Source organism: Stegodyphus dumicola, chromosome 6 (assembly GCF_044657685.1).
Source record: "Stegodyphus dumicola isolate Sdum_Otavi_A_Nest chromosome 6, ASM4465768v1".
In the NCBI taxonomy this organism is placed as follows: domain Eukaryota; kingdom Metazoa; phylum Arthropoda; class Arachnida; order Araneae; family Eresidae; genus Stegodyphus; species Stegodyphus dumicola.
Genome location: NC_140773.1, coordinates 86,134,770 through 86,150,814, shown reverse-complemented (window position 1 = coordinate 86,150,814; position 16,045 = coordinate 86,134,770). Strand labels below are relative to the sequence as shown.

Here is a 16,045-nt window from a genome sequence, read left to right as displayed (position 1 = left end):
AAATATCTGGCAAAAAGGTAAAGGCAGGTAGTGAGAACAGAAATAAACAGATTTTGTAATGGACTAGGGTATGCGGAAATGGCGCATTAAAGTCCTACAGGACGCTACTGAGCGTTAGATAAAAGCGCTGTTTGATGACATAAATCCTCATTCCCATACAGTTTCGAACGGTATGCATCGCTGCACGAACTGAGAATTCGCCGGTATGCATTTTATAGTATATATGGGTTTGTGGACGGAAACGGAGCAGTTACTCAAAAGAGGTACTCGGAAATCGTTCTCTGCATCTCCTTTGAGGAAATAGTCCGGTTTAGCCCCGACCCCACCCATAAAATGATGTTGGCAAGCTCTGCATTTCTGTCGAAATTCGCATTGGGAATTACGATTCACGCCAGCAGAACATTACATACTGCTCTGCTACGCCTTTTTGCACCTGAACGCGCTATTTCCGTATACGCTTTCCATTACAAAATCTGTTTTATTTCTGTTCCCTAACTTGCCTTTACATTTTTGCTGGACACTTTTGAATAATTTGTGTGCAATTCATTACTGTAAGGAATTTCAGGTAAGAAAGTGTTTAGCATGTTTCATTGCTCATAACGTTTGTATATTACATGATGAGAAAAGTCAGTTTATATATTAAAGTTATCTACTGAAGTTTATCTAAGTTTAAAAAATTAGCATGCTATTATTATTAAATACTTAAATAAACGTATAAATTTAAGGTATTCGTTTCTTTTCTTTCTAGAGTCAACAATTGGGCACTGAAGTTCGGAAGAAATATCGTAGGCAGCAGCATAAAAGAAACATGCCTTTTGAAAATTACCGAGGTAAATTTCTTTCATAAAGAAGCATTCACTTTTGCAAGCAGTATTTTTTGTCTTGAAACCTGATATTTGTTTAATTCTATAGGAACAGAAACACTCCAAAGTAAAATTTAAAATTAGATAAGACAGCAACCTCGTTGTGGCATAGATTTTAAATAAAATTCTATCTATTTCGAGGGCAATCAGAGACACGCCCCTTTCATCAAGAGTAAAAAATAATCTGCCCAGAATTTTTGTTCGACTGCCTTTGTTCGAGATATTTAAATCTGAAGTCTTTCTTTCAGAGAATGAGTTTCCCGTTGCTGCTATTGTTTAATAACTATGCAAATCATGTCAAAGTTATCGAGAATTTTCTTATATCCGTAAAAGGAATATTGTTTCGCTTCTAGATCTTAAAATAGTATTGTCACTAGCTACGATATCTGTGCAAAGTATCAGAGTTACTGTCAGCCATTTCATTCAGAACATAAAGGTTTTGAGTTGTTTAAATTCATAACGGACGATATCGGATGGGGGGAAAAAACTATTTAAATATCTTTTGTTACCTGGTAATACAGAGGCATTCTTACATTTTTTAGACCATTTTGCTTTGCTATAAAAAAATCGTCTGCTAGGAAATTCTTTTTTTTTTAACTGCAACTAAATAGTTCTTCTGTTACTTCATAGTTTTGTTTTCATTCAAAATGGCACTTTTAAAGAAGCAATGGATGAAAGGCTATGTTTGTGCTCTTTCCAAAGAAACGTATTCGTATCTAGTTATTAAAAAATGCTCTGAAAGCCTTGGTTTTTTTCAATACCTAAAGCTATTATAGGTAATAAAGTTTGGCGTCAAAGTGGAAAAATTTTTCCAAATACGTATTCAAGGAGAAAAAAGGAATGTTTCGAATGTTGCAGATGTACGATTTTTAATATTAAAAGAAAATCCGCCAAATCAAATGACAGTTGCAAAATCTTTAAAATGCTTAATGTCAGTTGTAAACAAAGTAATTAATGCTGATATGGAATCTTAGAAAGGTGAAAAAACATAATTTTCATCTTCTTTTTCCATGACATAGCGCCGAACTCTGAACGCGCTGCAGTATTCTTTATGTGAAACATATATTCGAACAAAAATGAACAAATGTTGTCACAATAGATTAATCTTGGGTGTATTTAAATAAATGTGATAAAAAGAGATCCATTTATTATCATTAAAGGTGAGAAAATAATCTTAAAACATGGTTCAAGGAATCTAAAGAAAGTTTTCAAATGGACTTATAATTGTTATTTGTTTTTCATATAACGAAAATTAAAAATAAAGAGAGTGAAGGAATATGTTCAGATCAACTCCATATAGTATCAGAAACATATCTTATACCCAGTTTTCAAATGATATGTAAATATGAAATACTTACTCTTCACATACAGAGCCATCAATCAATAGAACCGAGTCAAGGCAAAGCAAATAGCCACTCGTCGAAATCCTCTATTAATTTCCTGGAAAAAATTTTAACAAGAAACTAGTATTAAGGCTATACCCTTCATTTAAATCTGTACTAAATCTGGAACTCATGGATTTTTGGGCGTTTGGACTTTTAAAAAGGGGGCTGTCCAAACGTCGATCCAAAACCCTCCTTAGACTTTGGAAATCTGTTCAAGAGGAATAGGATAAAATACCTCTTCCGATACTATAAAAGGCTTTATTGTCTTGGAAATCACAGGGAAGAATAAGGATTATCAAATATAACATTTAAAACAAAAGAAATTTAGCTAAAATATTTCTGTAAATACAATAAAAGTTGTCTAAAAAATATGCAAACTGCCTCTGCATTTTTAAGCAAGCAAACTCAGATGTGCTAACAATCATTGCGGCTGATTCGCAATTGTTAATTTCGACTCAGTTCGACACTTCATAGGCCTTCTGTGTACGGTTACAGGCGACAATGTCGCGGGAAAAAGAACGCCATGCGGAAACGTCGTCTTATAGAGAACGTCGTGGGAGAAAAGAAAATAAGGAGAAAGCATTGCAAGACATCGTGGTACAAAACATCATTATCAAAAATAAAACGGTTCAAAAACTTCGCAGTTTAAAAACATCGTTGTCGAAAATATCATATAAAGCACATAAAAATCATTCTATGACGATAACATCGCATACGTGCATTTTTCGGCTTAAAAAAGTTGTAAATGCTTATTCGCATAATTATTTGTGAACGTAAGATAAAATGAGGAATATTTTTACTTTTGTACTTCAGGGTTTTAAATTAACTAAAAAATTTTTGCTGAAAAAGTAAGAAGGAAACTTAAACATTCAAAAACTGAATATAAGTAGAAAATTAAATCTACTTGTGACAATTTGATAGAATTTGAAGACCACGTAGGACCTATTATAGGTCATTAATTAATCAAACTCTTTTTTAAAGTTTTACTGGTAATTTTTTATGAAAAATGTAATCTAAAAAAAGATTAAAAAAAGGAAGATGAGTAATTGTTTGAGGTCACCTCTGTTAAAAATGTTTAGCTAATTATCAAATTATCAGATTAATTCCTTTACCGTTATTAATCTGATATTCTTTTAATGAAAATTAAATCTTGTTTTGTTTCAATTTATTCGTCTTCTTAAAGTGTCATTAACATTTTCATGTACAGCGTGCAGTTATTCTTTTGTAAACGATTAACTATTGACTTTTAGTTATGACGAAATAAATCAGGTATAATATTTCAGTAGAGGATTTGGATTCATTGAATTATGGCAAAGTACGCTGACGCTATCTGCTTAAGGGAAGGGATGCCTTTGTGGAAGACTATCAAGAACTGTCTTGTATCGACTCTATACGTTAGGAAAACCACGAAAATCTCACGCAGCCAGATCATTCGCCGGATTGAACTACCAGCGTTCAGCGATTTTACCGCTCGGTCACTGTTGCTGGCCAGTTCAGTGTGGAACATTAACGGAAACTATTTCGCCTTTACATCAGTCACTGAAAAAGACTCGAATTTAAAAATATTCCTCATTGTTCTTGCGCTTATAAATCATTATGGGAATATGCAAGTATATTTCTTAAAGCCTGTAAAACCCATTTCTGCGGTGTTATCGTCGTACAATGATTTGAAGGCGCTTCACTTTTTTACCACGGTATTTTCGAGGAAGATGTTTTTAAACTGCAGTTTTTGAACCACTTTATTTTCGTCGACCATGTTTTAGAACTGCAAAGTTTTCTCCTTGCTTTCTTTTCTACCACAATGTTTTGCTTGACGACGTTTTCGCCTTGCGTGTTTTTCGACTCGACGCTTTCGTCCAGGATGTTTCGGCGGGCATCTTTCTGTGCAAACCATGATTAAACTAAGCAGCATTCTGTTCATCTGAATGAAGAAATAGAAGGTAAAACGCTGTGTAACTTAGCTTTCTTGCCTCATGAGTTGAAATAATTTTATCAACGACTTCTTCCTTGCTTGTATCATTGGCTAATGAACTATCATTGGCTGATAAACGTAAAAGATTACTGAAAAATCGTCAAATACCTATGTAATAATACCTATGTGAAATACCTATGTAATGATGTAGAAATATTGATTGCGTAGATGTTGTTCCATAATAAAAAGCAAACTTGTTGCTAGCTTTGTCAATCTTTGTGATGATAACGTTTTCTTGCTGTTTCTGAATAAGAGTCTCTAGATGCCTTTTATTGTGTAAATAACTGAAATTGGGTAACTTGAAAAGCATAAGCTGAAATTCTTTAATTAGTGCAGCTTTCCATTCTAGAAAAGTAGTAATAGGTAAATTGGTTCTACTACTAGCTAAAATTATAAGCTTATCAAGATCATTACTGAATTGTTTAAGGCAAAAGTGCTGATTAATACTGAAAGTTGGACGAAACTTGGTGCCAAGTTGCATAATTTCTCGTAAATACTCATCTTCAATGATATTGAGATCTCCTGTAACAATATGTTGGTGATACGGATCTACATATTTATTGTAAACAGGAAGTTTGCAATGACATATGCTATCTTCTATTATATTGTGGTGGTTGATAATTAGTTGACCTAAGGTCTTTTCAAATTTAAAACAGGGCTTGATTTGAAGTGGTTGGTCAGGTAGCAAGTGTTGACATTTTAAAAAAATGTTTGAAATTTTTAACTTATCGTAAGAAGGGTGCTTGAATTGTATTGTACAAAAAGATTTTTTGTGAAAAAAATTACTATTCTGTAATTTAAAACTGCAAAAGTCTATTATCAGATCTTTGACTATTTGGAAACATTGAGACTGTTGATCAAGTATTTTAATAAGGTTCCATAAAGTAACATTCTTTAAAGTATGAAGAAGTTTAATGGCATTTTTTTGCGAACGCTTTATTTCCAAGGAAGGAATTTAGATTTTTAATAATTAATTTCAAATCTTGTGTTGAATATATATATATATATCATTTCGAAGTGATATATATATATAATTTCGAAGTGAAATATATATATATATATATATATAATTTCGAAGTGAAGTAAAATGTCAGAATGTAAATTAAATGTAAATTTAGTTCCAAAAACTATGAAGACCAACCTATTTTTTTTCCGACGTCAAACTGGTAACAAAAACCGAGTAACGTCTATTGAAGGGTACATATTTAAAAAAACATTAGTGATCCAAAGAAAATCTGAAAAACTTTCATGTAAGAGACTTGAAAAAAATACAAAGTGCTAACAAATGCACGAAAAATTAATCTCCTTTGTTTAAATGCTTCAAATAAAACTTGTTCAGGGAAAAGTGTTTTGAAGCTTTACACTCAGTTCATTAATGAGTTCTGAATGCATGTTTTGTTCCTCTGAACCATTTGAGACTCTATACCTCTTTTGCGATTCTTTAATCATAAATTTTAAAATGATATTTCAAATGAGTCTCGCATGAGCTCGATCTTTCCCCTGTATGCATTCGTACTTAAAGAAAACAAATGTATATATAAAGTAGTAAAGTATATAACGTATATAAAGTAGTAAATCCAAATGTAAAATAATTGCATAAACTACTTAAAAATTAAAAACTAAGTGATAAAACAAAATCCAAATGAACAAAAATTAATTAAGCAAAAGCTTCTAAAACTAGTAATTTAAACAAATAAATGACAAAATTTTCAACTGTCGAAGCAGAAGGCACAAAAGGGGATAGATTCGAATACATAAAGAACGATTTTCTTTTTGTGAAAATCAATAAGAAACAGTAGAACTAATTAAAAACTAAATGTTGGAACAAATTTGTCTAAAAGAATGAAAACTTATCGATATCACAATGTTCTTCAAAACTGAAGAAAATTCAAATGGCTGAAAACAGTGAGAAACAACGCTTGTAAAAAGGTTTGCCAAAAAATCTACGATCCCCAGCTTGTAGGTGTAATAGAAAGTGAGAAAGTGGTTCAAAAATTGGAATCGCATCTGTGATCGACAAATGGAAATGAACAGAAAACAATCAAAAAAATCCCGCGCAGAACAAAAATTAAAAATTAGCCAACATTTGAGTCTCTTTAGTTTATATAAGAAATTTATATGTAAGGAAGTTTTAGTTTGCCGTCCAAACAAAAATTAAAATTAATTTAACTCTTCCTTCAATTTGAACGCAAACTTTGGTAGCATGGAATTGACAGAATTTTGGATTTCAATAAAAGATGAATATACCCTTATAAGTAATAAGGCTCAGTCGATTTTAATTCCATATTCGACGTCGTATTTGTGCGAAGCTTGATTTTCCGCAGTAGTTGTAATAAAAGCGAGTATAGAGCAAAAATTTATGTTGGAAAGGAAATAAGGGTGCACGTGTCCAGCTCATTTTCACGATTTGAGAAAACCAATTAGTAGATAAAATTAGTAGATAAATGGTAAAACCAATTAGTAGATAAAATTATTTGTTATGTTATTATTTCATCGTAAACTAACTATTAGTGCACTTAATAAAAACAAAGATTTAATTATTCAAGAAAAAGAAAATTATTATTGCTTTGCATCTATTTCACTAGATCATTTGCGCACGAAGCTTGCAACAAGCATTTCCCGCAAATGGTAATACTTTTCAGTTTGTCAGGGCACGAAATCCGCTTACTGAAAGTAATAAACTCCTCTTCGAGATATTTAAATAGAAAGAAAGAAATGAATATTAGCTACACCGATAGTCTTTAAACATTTCTTATTGCATTAAAATATCGCTGAAAATCTTTAAAAATATTTCTAAAATTGTTGAATTTTGCCTTATTTGATCAAAGATGGTCCAAAACACTAAAAAAGAAAAGTGAGCAAAATAAAAGTGCCCCTTTAGTCGCTATCTATTAGAACGCCAATAGAAAAGCTATGAAATGATTCAAAATGTAGTTTTGTTTTTATTCAAAATCAGTCATCCTCTCAAAATTCTATAGGAATCAAATGCATCAGCATGCAAGAAAATAAACAATTGAAATGGGAAATGGTACAATACTAAGCTTTCGGGGGAACAGTTATATATGTAGACTACGCATGTACCAAAGTTATTCGACCATGTATTTATTCATAACTTACGTTTGGTAAGTGATTTTTGATGGGCTGCACCATACCCACTTTTTTTAATCTTATAAATATCCGGTCGCAAAATAAAAAAAAGAAAGCTTTTGCAATTTTATGAGATACAGATTTAATGATCCTTCACTTTCGGTATTAAAATCATATTATTTTTTTCACCCTAATGGACTTAATTTTTGAAAAAATATTTTTTCCCTGTCTTCACAGTCACTTCGCGCAGAGTTTATTAATAACCTTGGAACCATTAACTTCCACACTCTTTCGTAGAGAAACATTTCTCTCCCCCCCCTTTCCTTACTCATAAAATTTTTTTTTTGGAAAAAAAAAAAAAGATTTCTTCCTGTCTTTGTAGCCAAAGTTATCTTTAAACGTGAGACTTTTTCTCCTTTTTCCCCTTTCCTAGCATTTAATTTTTTCTCTTATTTTTTAATTTTTTATTAGGTATAAAGAAAGATTTCTCAATCTATAACTTAATCTGTTAATTTTTAGATATCATTTAATTCAAAAATAATAATACTGTCAATCTTCTTTTCTTAATTATGTTGAGTATAAGAGAAAATACTGTGTGATGATACATAACTCTAAATTTACGGCTTAGATGACAGCATTTATTTTGACAGTTCCGAATACTGCTTGATTTATTCATTTTTGTGTTTTTTAATTATTCCTAGAGCGCCGATAATTGCGCCGAACAAAAAGGGGACCGATGGTAATATTTTATAAGGAATATACAATTTAAAATTAAAATAAACTTTTTGTTATGCAAAACTATTTCGCCGCTCAGACGTTATTGTGGTTAATAATATCAACTGCCCAATCCCGAATAAGGCATGGATGTTCGCACGTGTATCGTGTCGTGCGTCATGGGGGTACTCACGAAAGGATGGTAGTAGGTGAAGAGGGAAAGTGATCCTTGTAAAACATCCAAGGTGTGTTCATCCTCAAAATTAGCTTAACAGTTAGCTAGGTTCAACAATACTTCAATCACCTGTAGTACTACAGAGGTGCTGGCCTAGCTTCTATCTGTACCTGTATAGTAGATGCTAACAAAACCTGAATCACCTCTTGGTAAATGCTTTGTAAATACCCTCTACCTGTAAAGTAACTTTAATGGAATATAAGAGTACAGAACTTATATTCCATCAAAGTTCAATCTTTCTTATTTATAAATATCAATATTATTATTATTACTTATTCTCTTCAAAAACTTCGCATAAAAATAAAGGAAAATAACGAAATAAATAAAAATCTTATAGGGTTCAGATTTTAGCGATCACCCAAAACGATTTGTTAAGGTTTTCATGCTCTTCATCAGCTCGCAACTGTTGTGTAGCAAGTTCATTTAATTATTTTAATTACTGCTTATCAAAATTTAATTTATTAACTATTCTAAATTTATGCTACACAACGTGTATTTCAATTAATTATTTGTACTGTTTGTTTAATTTTAATTGGGATTGTCTGTACGAAAGGTTATTAACTTCTTTTCACTCGCTACTTGCAAACGCGCTGAAACACACAATGGTTCATATGTCACAAACGTCTCATATGTTGCTTGATTGTTGGATGATCTCTGTATCCATTCTATGCGGTGTCAAACTGTTTCAGCTTATCGAAGATGAGTCGAAGAAAACATCTTAAAATTCTTGAATGACACGTTCTGCAGCATTTCTCTCTTCATTGCTTAGTTGTGCATTCTGCAATAACTCCGAAGTTAGGTTCTCTGAAAACACGGATTCTGGAGAGTTACTGTTTCGTGTAAGGCAGGTCACTGGAGTACATTCTGCAAACACTTCACATTCCCTAGTGATTTTTGCCTTGTTACTAACATTGGCAACTTTTCCCGGTATAACGGTCCTCTAAGTCGACGAGTGTCGAAGCTACTAGTACTCCTCGAGGTGTTACAGTTGTGATGAGTTGCCATAAAGGCTCTTTGTCTAGGATGAGTGATTTCAGAACTAGCAGCCATTATTTATGGACTGAAGAAACTAAATCCTTACTTAGACGGACAAAAATTCAAGATCCAGACCGATTATAATCCGTTGACAATTTTAAACAAAATGATGGGATCAAATTCTCGTTTGACTCGCTGGGCTTTGTGTCGCCAGCAGTACAATTTTGAAATTGTTGATAGGCCAGGCAAATTACACGGTAATGCAGATGACTTGAGTCGTGCTTTAGTCTAGTGACGGAATGTCACTAGTGGATGCAGTGTTAACAAAAAGGGATGAAAATAGTTTTTGTAGTGTTTTAGCATTATATTATTTTACTTCAAAATTGTTTGCATCATGTATTTCATTTTCAAAATTGTTAGAATTAAATGTTTTATCTTAAGTATTAGCATTTTGTAAAATTTGAGGAATGTACTTTGTATTCTGATGTAGATAAGAGGAATGTATTTTTGTTGCATTCTTGTTTTTATGTTTTTCTGTCTCAAAGTGAGGTTATCTAGAAATAGGTGCAGGTTAAAGTAACTGGCTTCTCTATTATCACTTAAATGGTTACCACTTGTGTGTTGAAAGCAGTGAAATGTATTTAGAATTTTCCCTTCCATAGTCTAGAAAAATTCTTCTATGAGGGGAGGAAGTTGTGATAAGGTGGCATAAAGCCTTAAAGAACATGTGTTCTTTTTTTCTAGGATGAGTGATTTCCGAGTGCACTAATTTTCATCAGTGGTGAAATCCTGTGCCTTTGTTAATTATTCCGGTTGCAGCCTCGAAGGTCACTCCAGTGGACAAAAAGGTATAAGAAATCTTTTCATCAGGGTCAAGAGATGGCCCCTTTGTTATGTATGAGTAAAAGAATCATTCCCCTCCCCCTGGGAGTTCAGCGCAAGTAAACACAGGGAGATGTATAAGGTGGTTTCCTGAGAAGAGGGGACAATTCAAAACTTCGATCATTCGTCAGAAATCTGCAAACTTAAACCGAAGTGTGTAAAGTGCGCTGGTCCGCACAGAACAAATGAGTGACTTCCCCTCTCAGTGGAAACACTCTATAATTATTACGATCTTAAAACCGGGAAAAAAACCCATCGGAAACTACCAGATATCGTCCCATCAGCCGTTTACCAGCGATTGGCAAAGTATTCGAAAGAGCTCTTAACTCAAGAATCTCAAGTAAATCACCTAGAACGCCTTGATCTGATCGACCCAGCGCAGTTTGGCTTCAGAAAGCACCACAGCAAGACCCACCAAGTACTTAATGTTGTAGAATTTATTTCCAGAGCTTTTTTTTCACAAGACAGGAGTTGCGGCGTGTTTCCTAGACTTGGAGAAAGCGTTCGACAGAGTCTGGCACGGTCAAGTTCGGGTTGGAGATACTCTGTCACAGAAGAAAGTAATACAAAGTGGGGTCCCGCAAGGCTCAGTTATCGCTTAAAACTTTTTAATATTTTTATAAATGACTTACCTAATCCGTTGGGGTCTAAAACACTAAAATATGCAGATGACACAGTGATTTTGTTGTAATCAAGAAGCCCGCAGTTAGCTCTAAACAACCTCGAACTCTACGTGAACGTTGTCGCCGCCTGGTGTTAGCTCTGGAAGGTAAAAATTAATACCTCAAAATGCAATATTGTTCACTTTCGTCGTTACAGGAAAAATGAGAGAACAAATAGTGATATAAAAATTGGAAATGATAACATCCCAGTCTCTTCGTCCGCTAAATATCTCGGAGTGATTCTTGATGAACGACTTAGCTTTAAAGACCGTGTAATTAACCAAGCTACCAAAGCAAATAGAGCTTACATGTATCTCTATATTCTCATAGAACGGAAATCTAAACTTAGCTTAAAAATTAAATGTACTCTGTATTTAGCACTTATTAGACCAATTTTGCTTTATGCAGCCCCGGCCTGGGCTACGGCGTTAAAGACTGAACGAAGGAAAGTTAACCTCCTGCAAAATAAAATACTAAGGGCGATGGTAAATGCGCCTTGGTATGTTAGAAATACAATCATTTATGAAGATTTAAAAATATGAAGATTTAAACCAGTACCGGAGCAGATCCTAATGGATGCTCACAACTGTTTTGAGAAAGTGGAGAATTCGCCAGTCAATACTTTGAGAGAACTTACGAACTATGATCCCACTGTGGAAAGCGTCGTGAAACGACCTAGGTCAATTCACCACAATGTAAAGTGGTAGCTGTAAATATGTATATAGTTTTATCCAACTTATCTCATTTTATTGAAGTATTTAAAAAAGCATTTAATCCTAGTATTTAACCAAGATTTATTTCATGTTTGTGAATTTGTGTTTTTGTTCACTACTAATAATATGGACTTAGTGCCTCGACAGGCAAAGACTTTTAGTGTTATTTGTACAAAGTGTAAATAATTTAACTCACCGTGTCTACCGCATGTTTCTAAAACGATGTACCTCCTGCTGTGATAGCTGCTTCGCTGCTATTGGTTAGAAGTCTAAAGAAGTAACATAGAGCTTTCGGCGTCATTTGTTTAGTCACGTGGTAAAGCTTCTCCTTCAAAGTAGCATGTGTAGCCCCAGAATTTTTAAAGTCATGTGCTTATGCGCGTGACAGGCCACGTTATACGCAACTCTTCATGAGCTGGAAACAGCGCGCCTCGCGCGCTATCCCAGCAATAATTTGTCTGATTGATTGATTGATCGTAATAAAAAGCTTTTATGGCGTACAGCGGTAATGTTTTAATCCTTTAAAAAATCAGTTAAGAAGTTAGAGGTGATTTTATATACAGCTGAATTAATTCATATGTTAATACATATGTTCATTCATATGTATATTTTTACTTTATGCAATAAGAACTTGAGAAACTTTATGCAATTGAACTTGAGAATACACTTGAGAAATACCGGATCATTACAAAGGAAGGAAAATGGGATGTTTGCTTTAGAGGGTTATATCCATATTTTATTTTGCTAATAGAATGTAGGAAAATAATATTTAACATCGTTTATTAATGTTTTATCGTGATACAACTACATTTTTAAGAACAAGATTACAACACTTACAATTATACACCTAAATTTATCTCACTTTTCACCCTGAGAGGGAATCTCAGGAAAAATTTGTTAATGATGGACTAGATCAAAGTAGTGATATAGAGAAAGCACACGTGGGATCTTTTCCTTTATTGGATAACGTTTGCCAATCAATTTACAGCAAAATATGTATGCCTATATTGCCTACTGTCCATTAAATTAAATATAAATTTTGAATTGTTCATAATATTATTCTTGTTTTAAAAGCAACTGTTGTCAGTTAAATCTATCGGTAACCTTAAATAACCATAAAATAGTAAGGACTATACCTTTTAGACACATAAACATTGCTTGGATTATTCTAAATTTTCATTTATATTTTAAAATACACAGTGTCATTTCCATTACCCATTTCTACTTCATTACTTTTTTTTTCTTCTAAAGATAGGGATTATCTTGAACTGTGACAAATTGCATAATGAATGTATTTTAAATTTACCATTAATATTTTAGACTACATTTTGCCCCAATATTTATGTTTGGTGATGATTGCTCTCCCATTAATGAAAACATAGCAATAAGGTTTTGTGTTTAAATATATTAAGTTATTAAATTAAAATTCCTATATTAAATTTAACAAGAGCCGTAAAATATATGGAATTTAGATTCTTACCACAGACCCACTGAAAAGTCGTGAACTCATTGGCAACTTTGAAGAGCATTTGCAAACTTGTTGGTAAGTTAGGAGAGGGATGTTTATTTACATATCTTTAAATTCATTTCAACGCATCCACCACCACCTATTGTTTTACACTTTCCTTTTTCAATACAAGACATGCACAATTCAAGGCTTTTTTTTCACCGTTGTTCTCCCTATAAATGTTTACACTAAAAAAAATAATAAATAAATAAATAAAAATATCGGAAAATTGCAAAATTTTGGCACCAGAGTCCTAAAATGAGAAAGTAAAGAGAGGCATGTGATGCCTTTTATGTTGTATGCATGCAGAAAGCTATGTCGCCAAAGATTTCACCAGAGACAACAGAAACTGCAGTATGTGGTCCACCACAATGCTAAAGTACTGAAATTCTAATAGGAGGGGATCATAATCTGCAACCACACGGGTGAAAATATCTGGAGAAGTGCCGTCTGGGAGAATGCTATGTATATACTTGGGTTGCCACATAAATGATTTTTAGTGACGTGTAGCCACATAAATGTTTCTTCGCAACATGGTTTAGAGTATCAGTACTTTTTCACAGCATTCTGATGAGGTTCAGATAATTAGAAAGTACCAAAATTCATCATTTTAGAATTATTTGAGTTAAGTTATACACTTTGTGAACTGCGATGAACAAAAATTAATAAGCTGTGCTTCCCTCAAACCAATTTCCTTTCTTCCACATAAGGATTTATTCGCATATCAGAAATTTACTATTGCAATATGCTTTTGGAATGATTGTAATTTCATTCTATGAGATTTTTACTATCCCATGACGTAGCAAACTGAAAACTAGAAAAAACAAACTGTTTTCTGTTTTCATTATTTTTAGCGAATCAAAATGACCCATATTTATAAAATGAGAACATGGCTAACAAAAATGAAATATAAAATTACATACACAGTTATCAAAATTCAGTTATGATTATACATGACATTTACAGTTCATGCATGCATCATTGCTGGGAAATAGCTACCTCTAAAAATCTGAGATGTACTAATAATCAGTAGGTACCTTTGTCACAATTTAAATTATCATTTTTACATTGATACTTTATTATTTAAAAAAAAGCATTATCTTACTTGATCTGGTTTTTCTAAAGGTGGTGAATGCTTAAGCAATGAACTCACTAGTTTGACTCATTGATTAAGATAACATTCATCTGTATGTATGGCTGTTACAGTTATACTACTCTTCAGTTCAGAACTAAGTAGGTGCTACATAACAACTAGTCTTCATACGTACTGTTCAATATTATCTGCATCATAATGGAGTATTTTAAAATGACCATTGTTTCAGCTAACTTTATTAGAAAAAATAAGCACCTTCGTGTGCTTTGCCATATTCAAATAGCCTAACCAAACCCTCGTTAGAACATTATAAGTGACTACAGCTATAGTTGTGCATAGAACTTTGCAAATAGAAAGATAAATAATATAAATTTATTTTTTCCAGATGAATCTTAATACATCAACACCATCAAGGATCACATCCATGGTCTGCATCAACAAAATGTCACATTATGTCATGCATTATGCATTCCCATACAGGTCTGAAACCAAGTGTAATCGTATGATGCCATTACATTCCAGTTGCCTTCATGTTTAATGCTCATCGGTGGCCAGGGCAACCTGTGTGAGTGCAATGGGCAGCAGGACATAGGAGCGTCAAAATTTTTAGAATTTTCATAATTTGCAAGCAGCAATTATTCCATTAGGTGATAAAATGTCTAGCTTTGGCTTCGCTAGCATCCAAGCAGTAAAGTAGTTGAATACTGATAATTAGACCTGGGTTCACATTCTGGCGAACGGGTTGGCTGCACATGTGTTTTCATAGTTTTCCACATATTTGAAATAGGTATAAGCTAATTTCTCTTTGAAAGTACTCCATGAAGATATCTGTAACGTTAGCCAAGTTGCCATACTGTAATCAAATAAATTAAACACTTCCCCCCAAAAAAGAGCCTCCGTGTTTAATGTGCAGTTGAACAGGCACCATTGTTTAGGGCTACTGTAAATGATTTATCAGATTTAAAAATTCTAATATTGAAAATATTATAATCATTGAATTTAAGTAAAGAATGAGAAATTATCCAAATTTTATTTACGTACAACAAACGTTTTGCTGTGTATGTTATGTGAGCACCAGGTACATTATGTACAAAAATGTACTCCTTAATGTTTGCCCAATGGAAGACTTCAAATGTGATAGATGATGCAGTATGGAAACTCGTACAAAAAATGTGAAATCAATAACCATTTGGAAGTGTGCTATGTAATCAACTTTCATAAAATGTCTGTAGTATGCGAGGTAATTTTTTAGTTTCTAGTTCATTTCCATAAATTGATTATTGTATGCATACTACTTATAAAGAGGCAGTGTTTTTAAAATCTGATGAATCATTTATTATTGCTCTGAGGTTTTTGAAGCTCACTGCTGTCTATCTTTAGAGGTTGTCTAGAACTAGTGATCAACAAGGAATGTCTGGCACATAACAGAGAACAACTCCTAAATTCCCACCATTTTTTTATTGATCTATTTATCCCTTGATCTATGATTTTATCAGATCTGTTATCTACTGAATATATCAAGCATATGATTATAGAAAACTAGCACACCACAGTCTACACATGGATACATCAGCTGGACACTGGTACATAAAAAAGTCGTTAATCCGGACTCGTCGGGACTTCGGCGATTCCGGATTATCGATTTTTCCGGATTACAGATCACCAGTTTAAATCTGATAAGATGGCATGCAGAAATTCTAAAGTTAAAAATATGAAACCGTAAGTTATGAAATAAAGAACAATTATGATCTAAAGGGTATCAAAATTTACAAAAAAAAGGCTTAATAATTATTTGTTTACTTTATTAAACATTTCTTTCAATGTAAGTTGTTTAAGTTGCTTCGTTTTATGTGCTAATACTTTCTCTTTAATTCTATAAACAGACATAATTTCTTGTTCAGTTACAAAGTTCCGCTGTTCAAGTCTTATAATTGCTGTGTCGAGAATACCGACTAAT

General features: G+C 33.0%; 1 protein-coding gene across 1 annotated transcript in view; it reads left to right on the top strand.

Moving 5' to 3' along the window:
- Window positions 1–752: 752 nt before the first annotated feature.
- The window catches only part of LOC118182581 (voltage-dependent calcium channel subunit alpha-2/delta-3-like), a 223,031-nt gene continuing 207,738 nt past the window's right edge, over window positions 753–16,045 (top strand). Inside the window, exon 1 of the mRNA XM_085818633.1 lies at window positions 753–830. The gene's annotated coding sequence lies outside the window, so the exon portion shown is untranslated. The remainder of the gene's footprint in view (window positions 831–16,045) is intronic.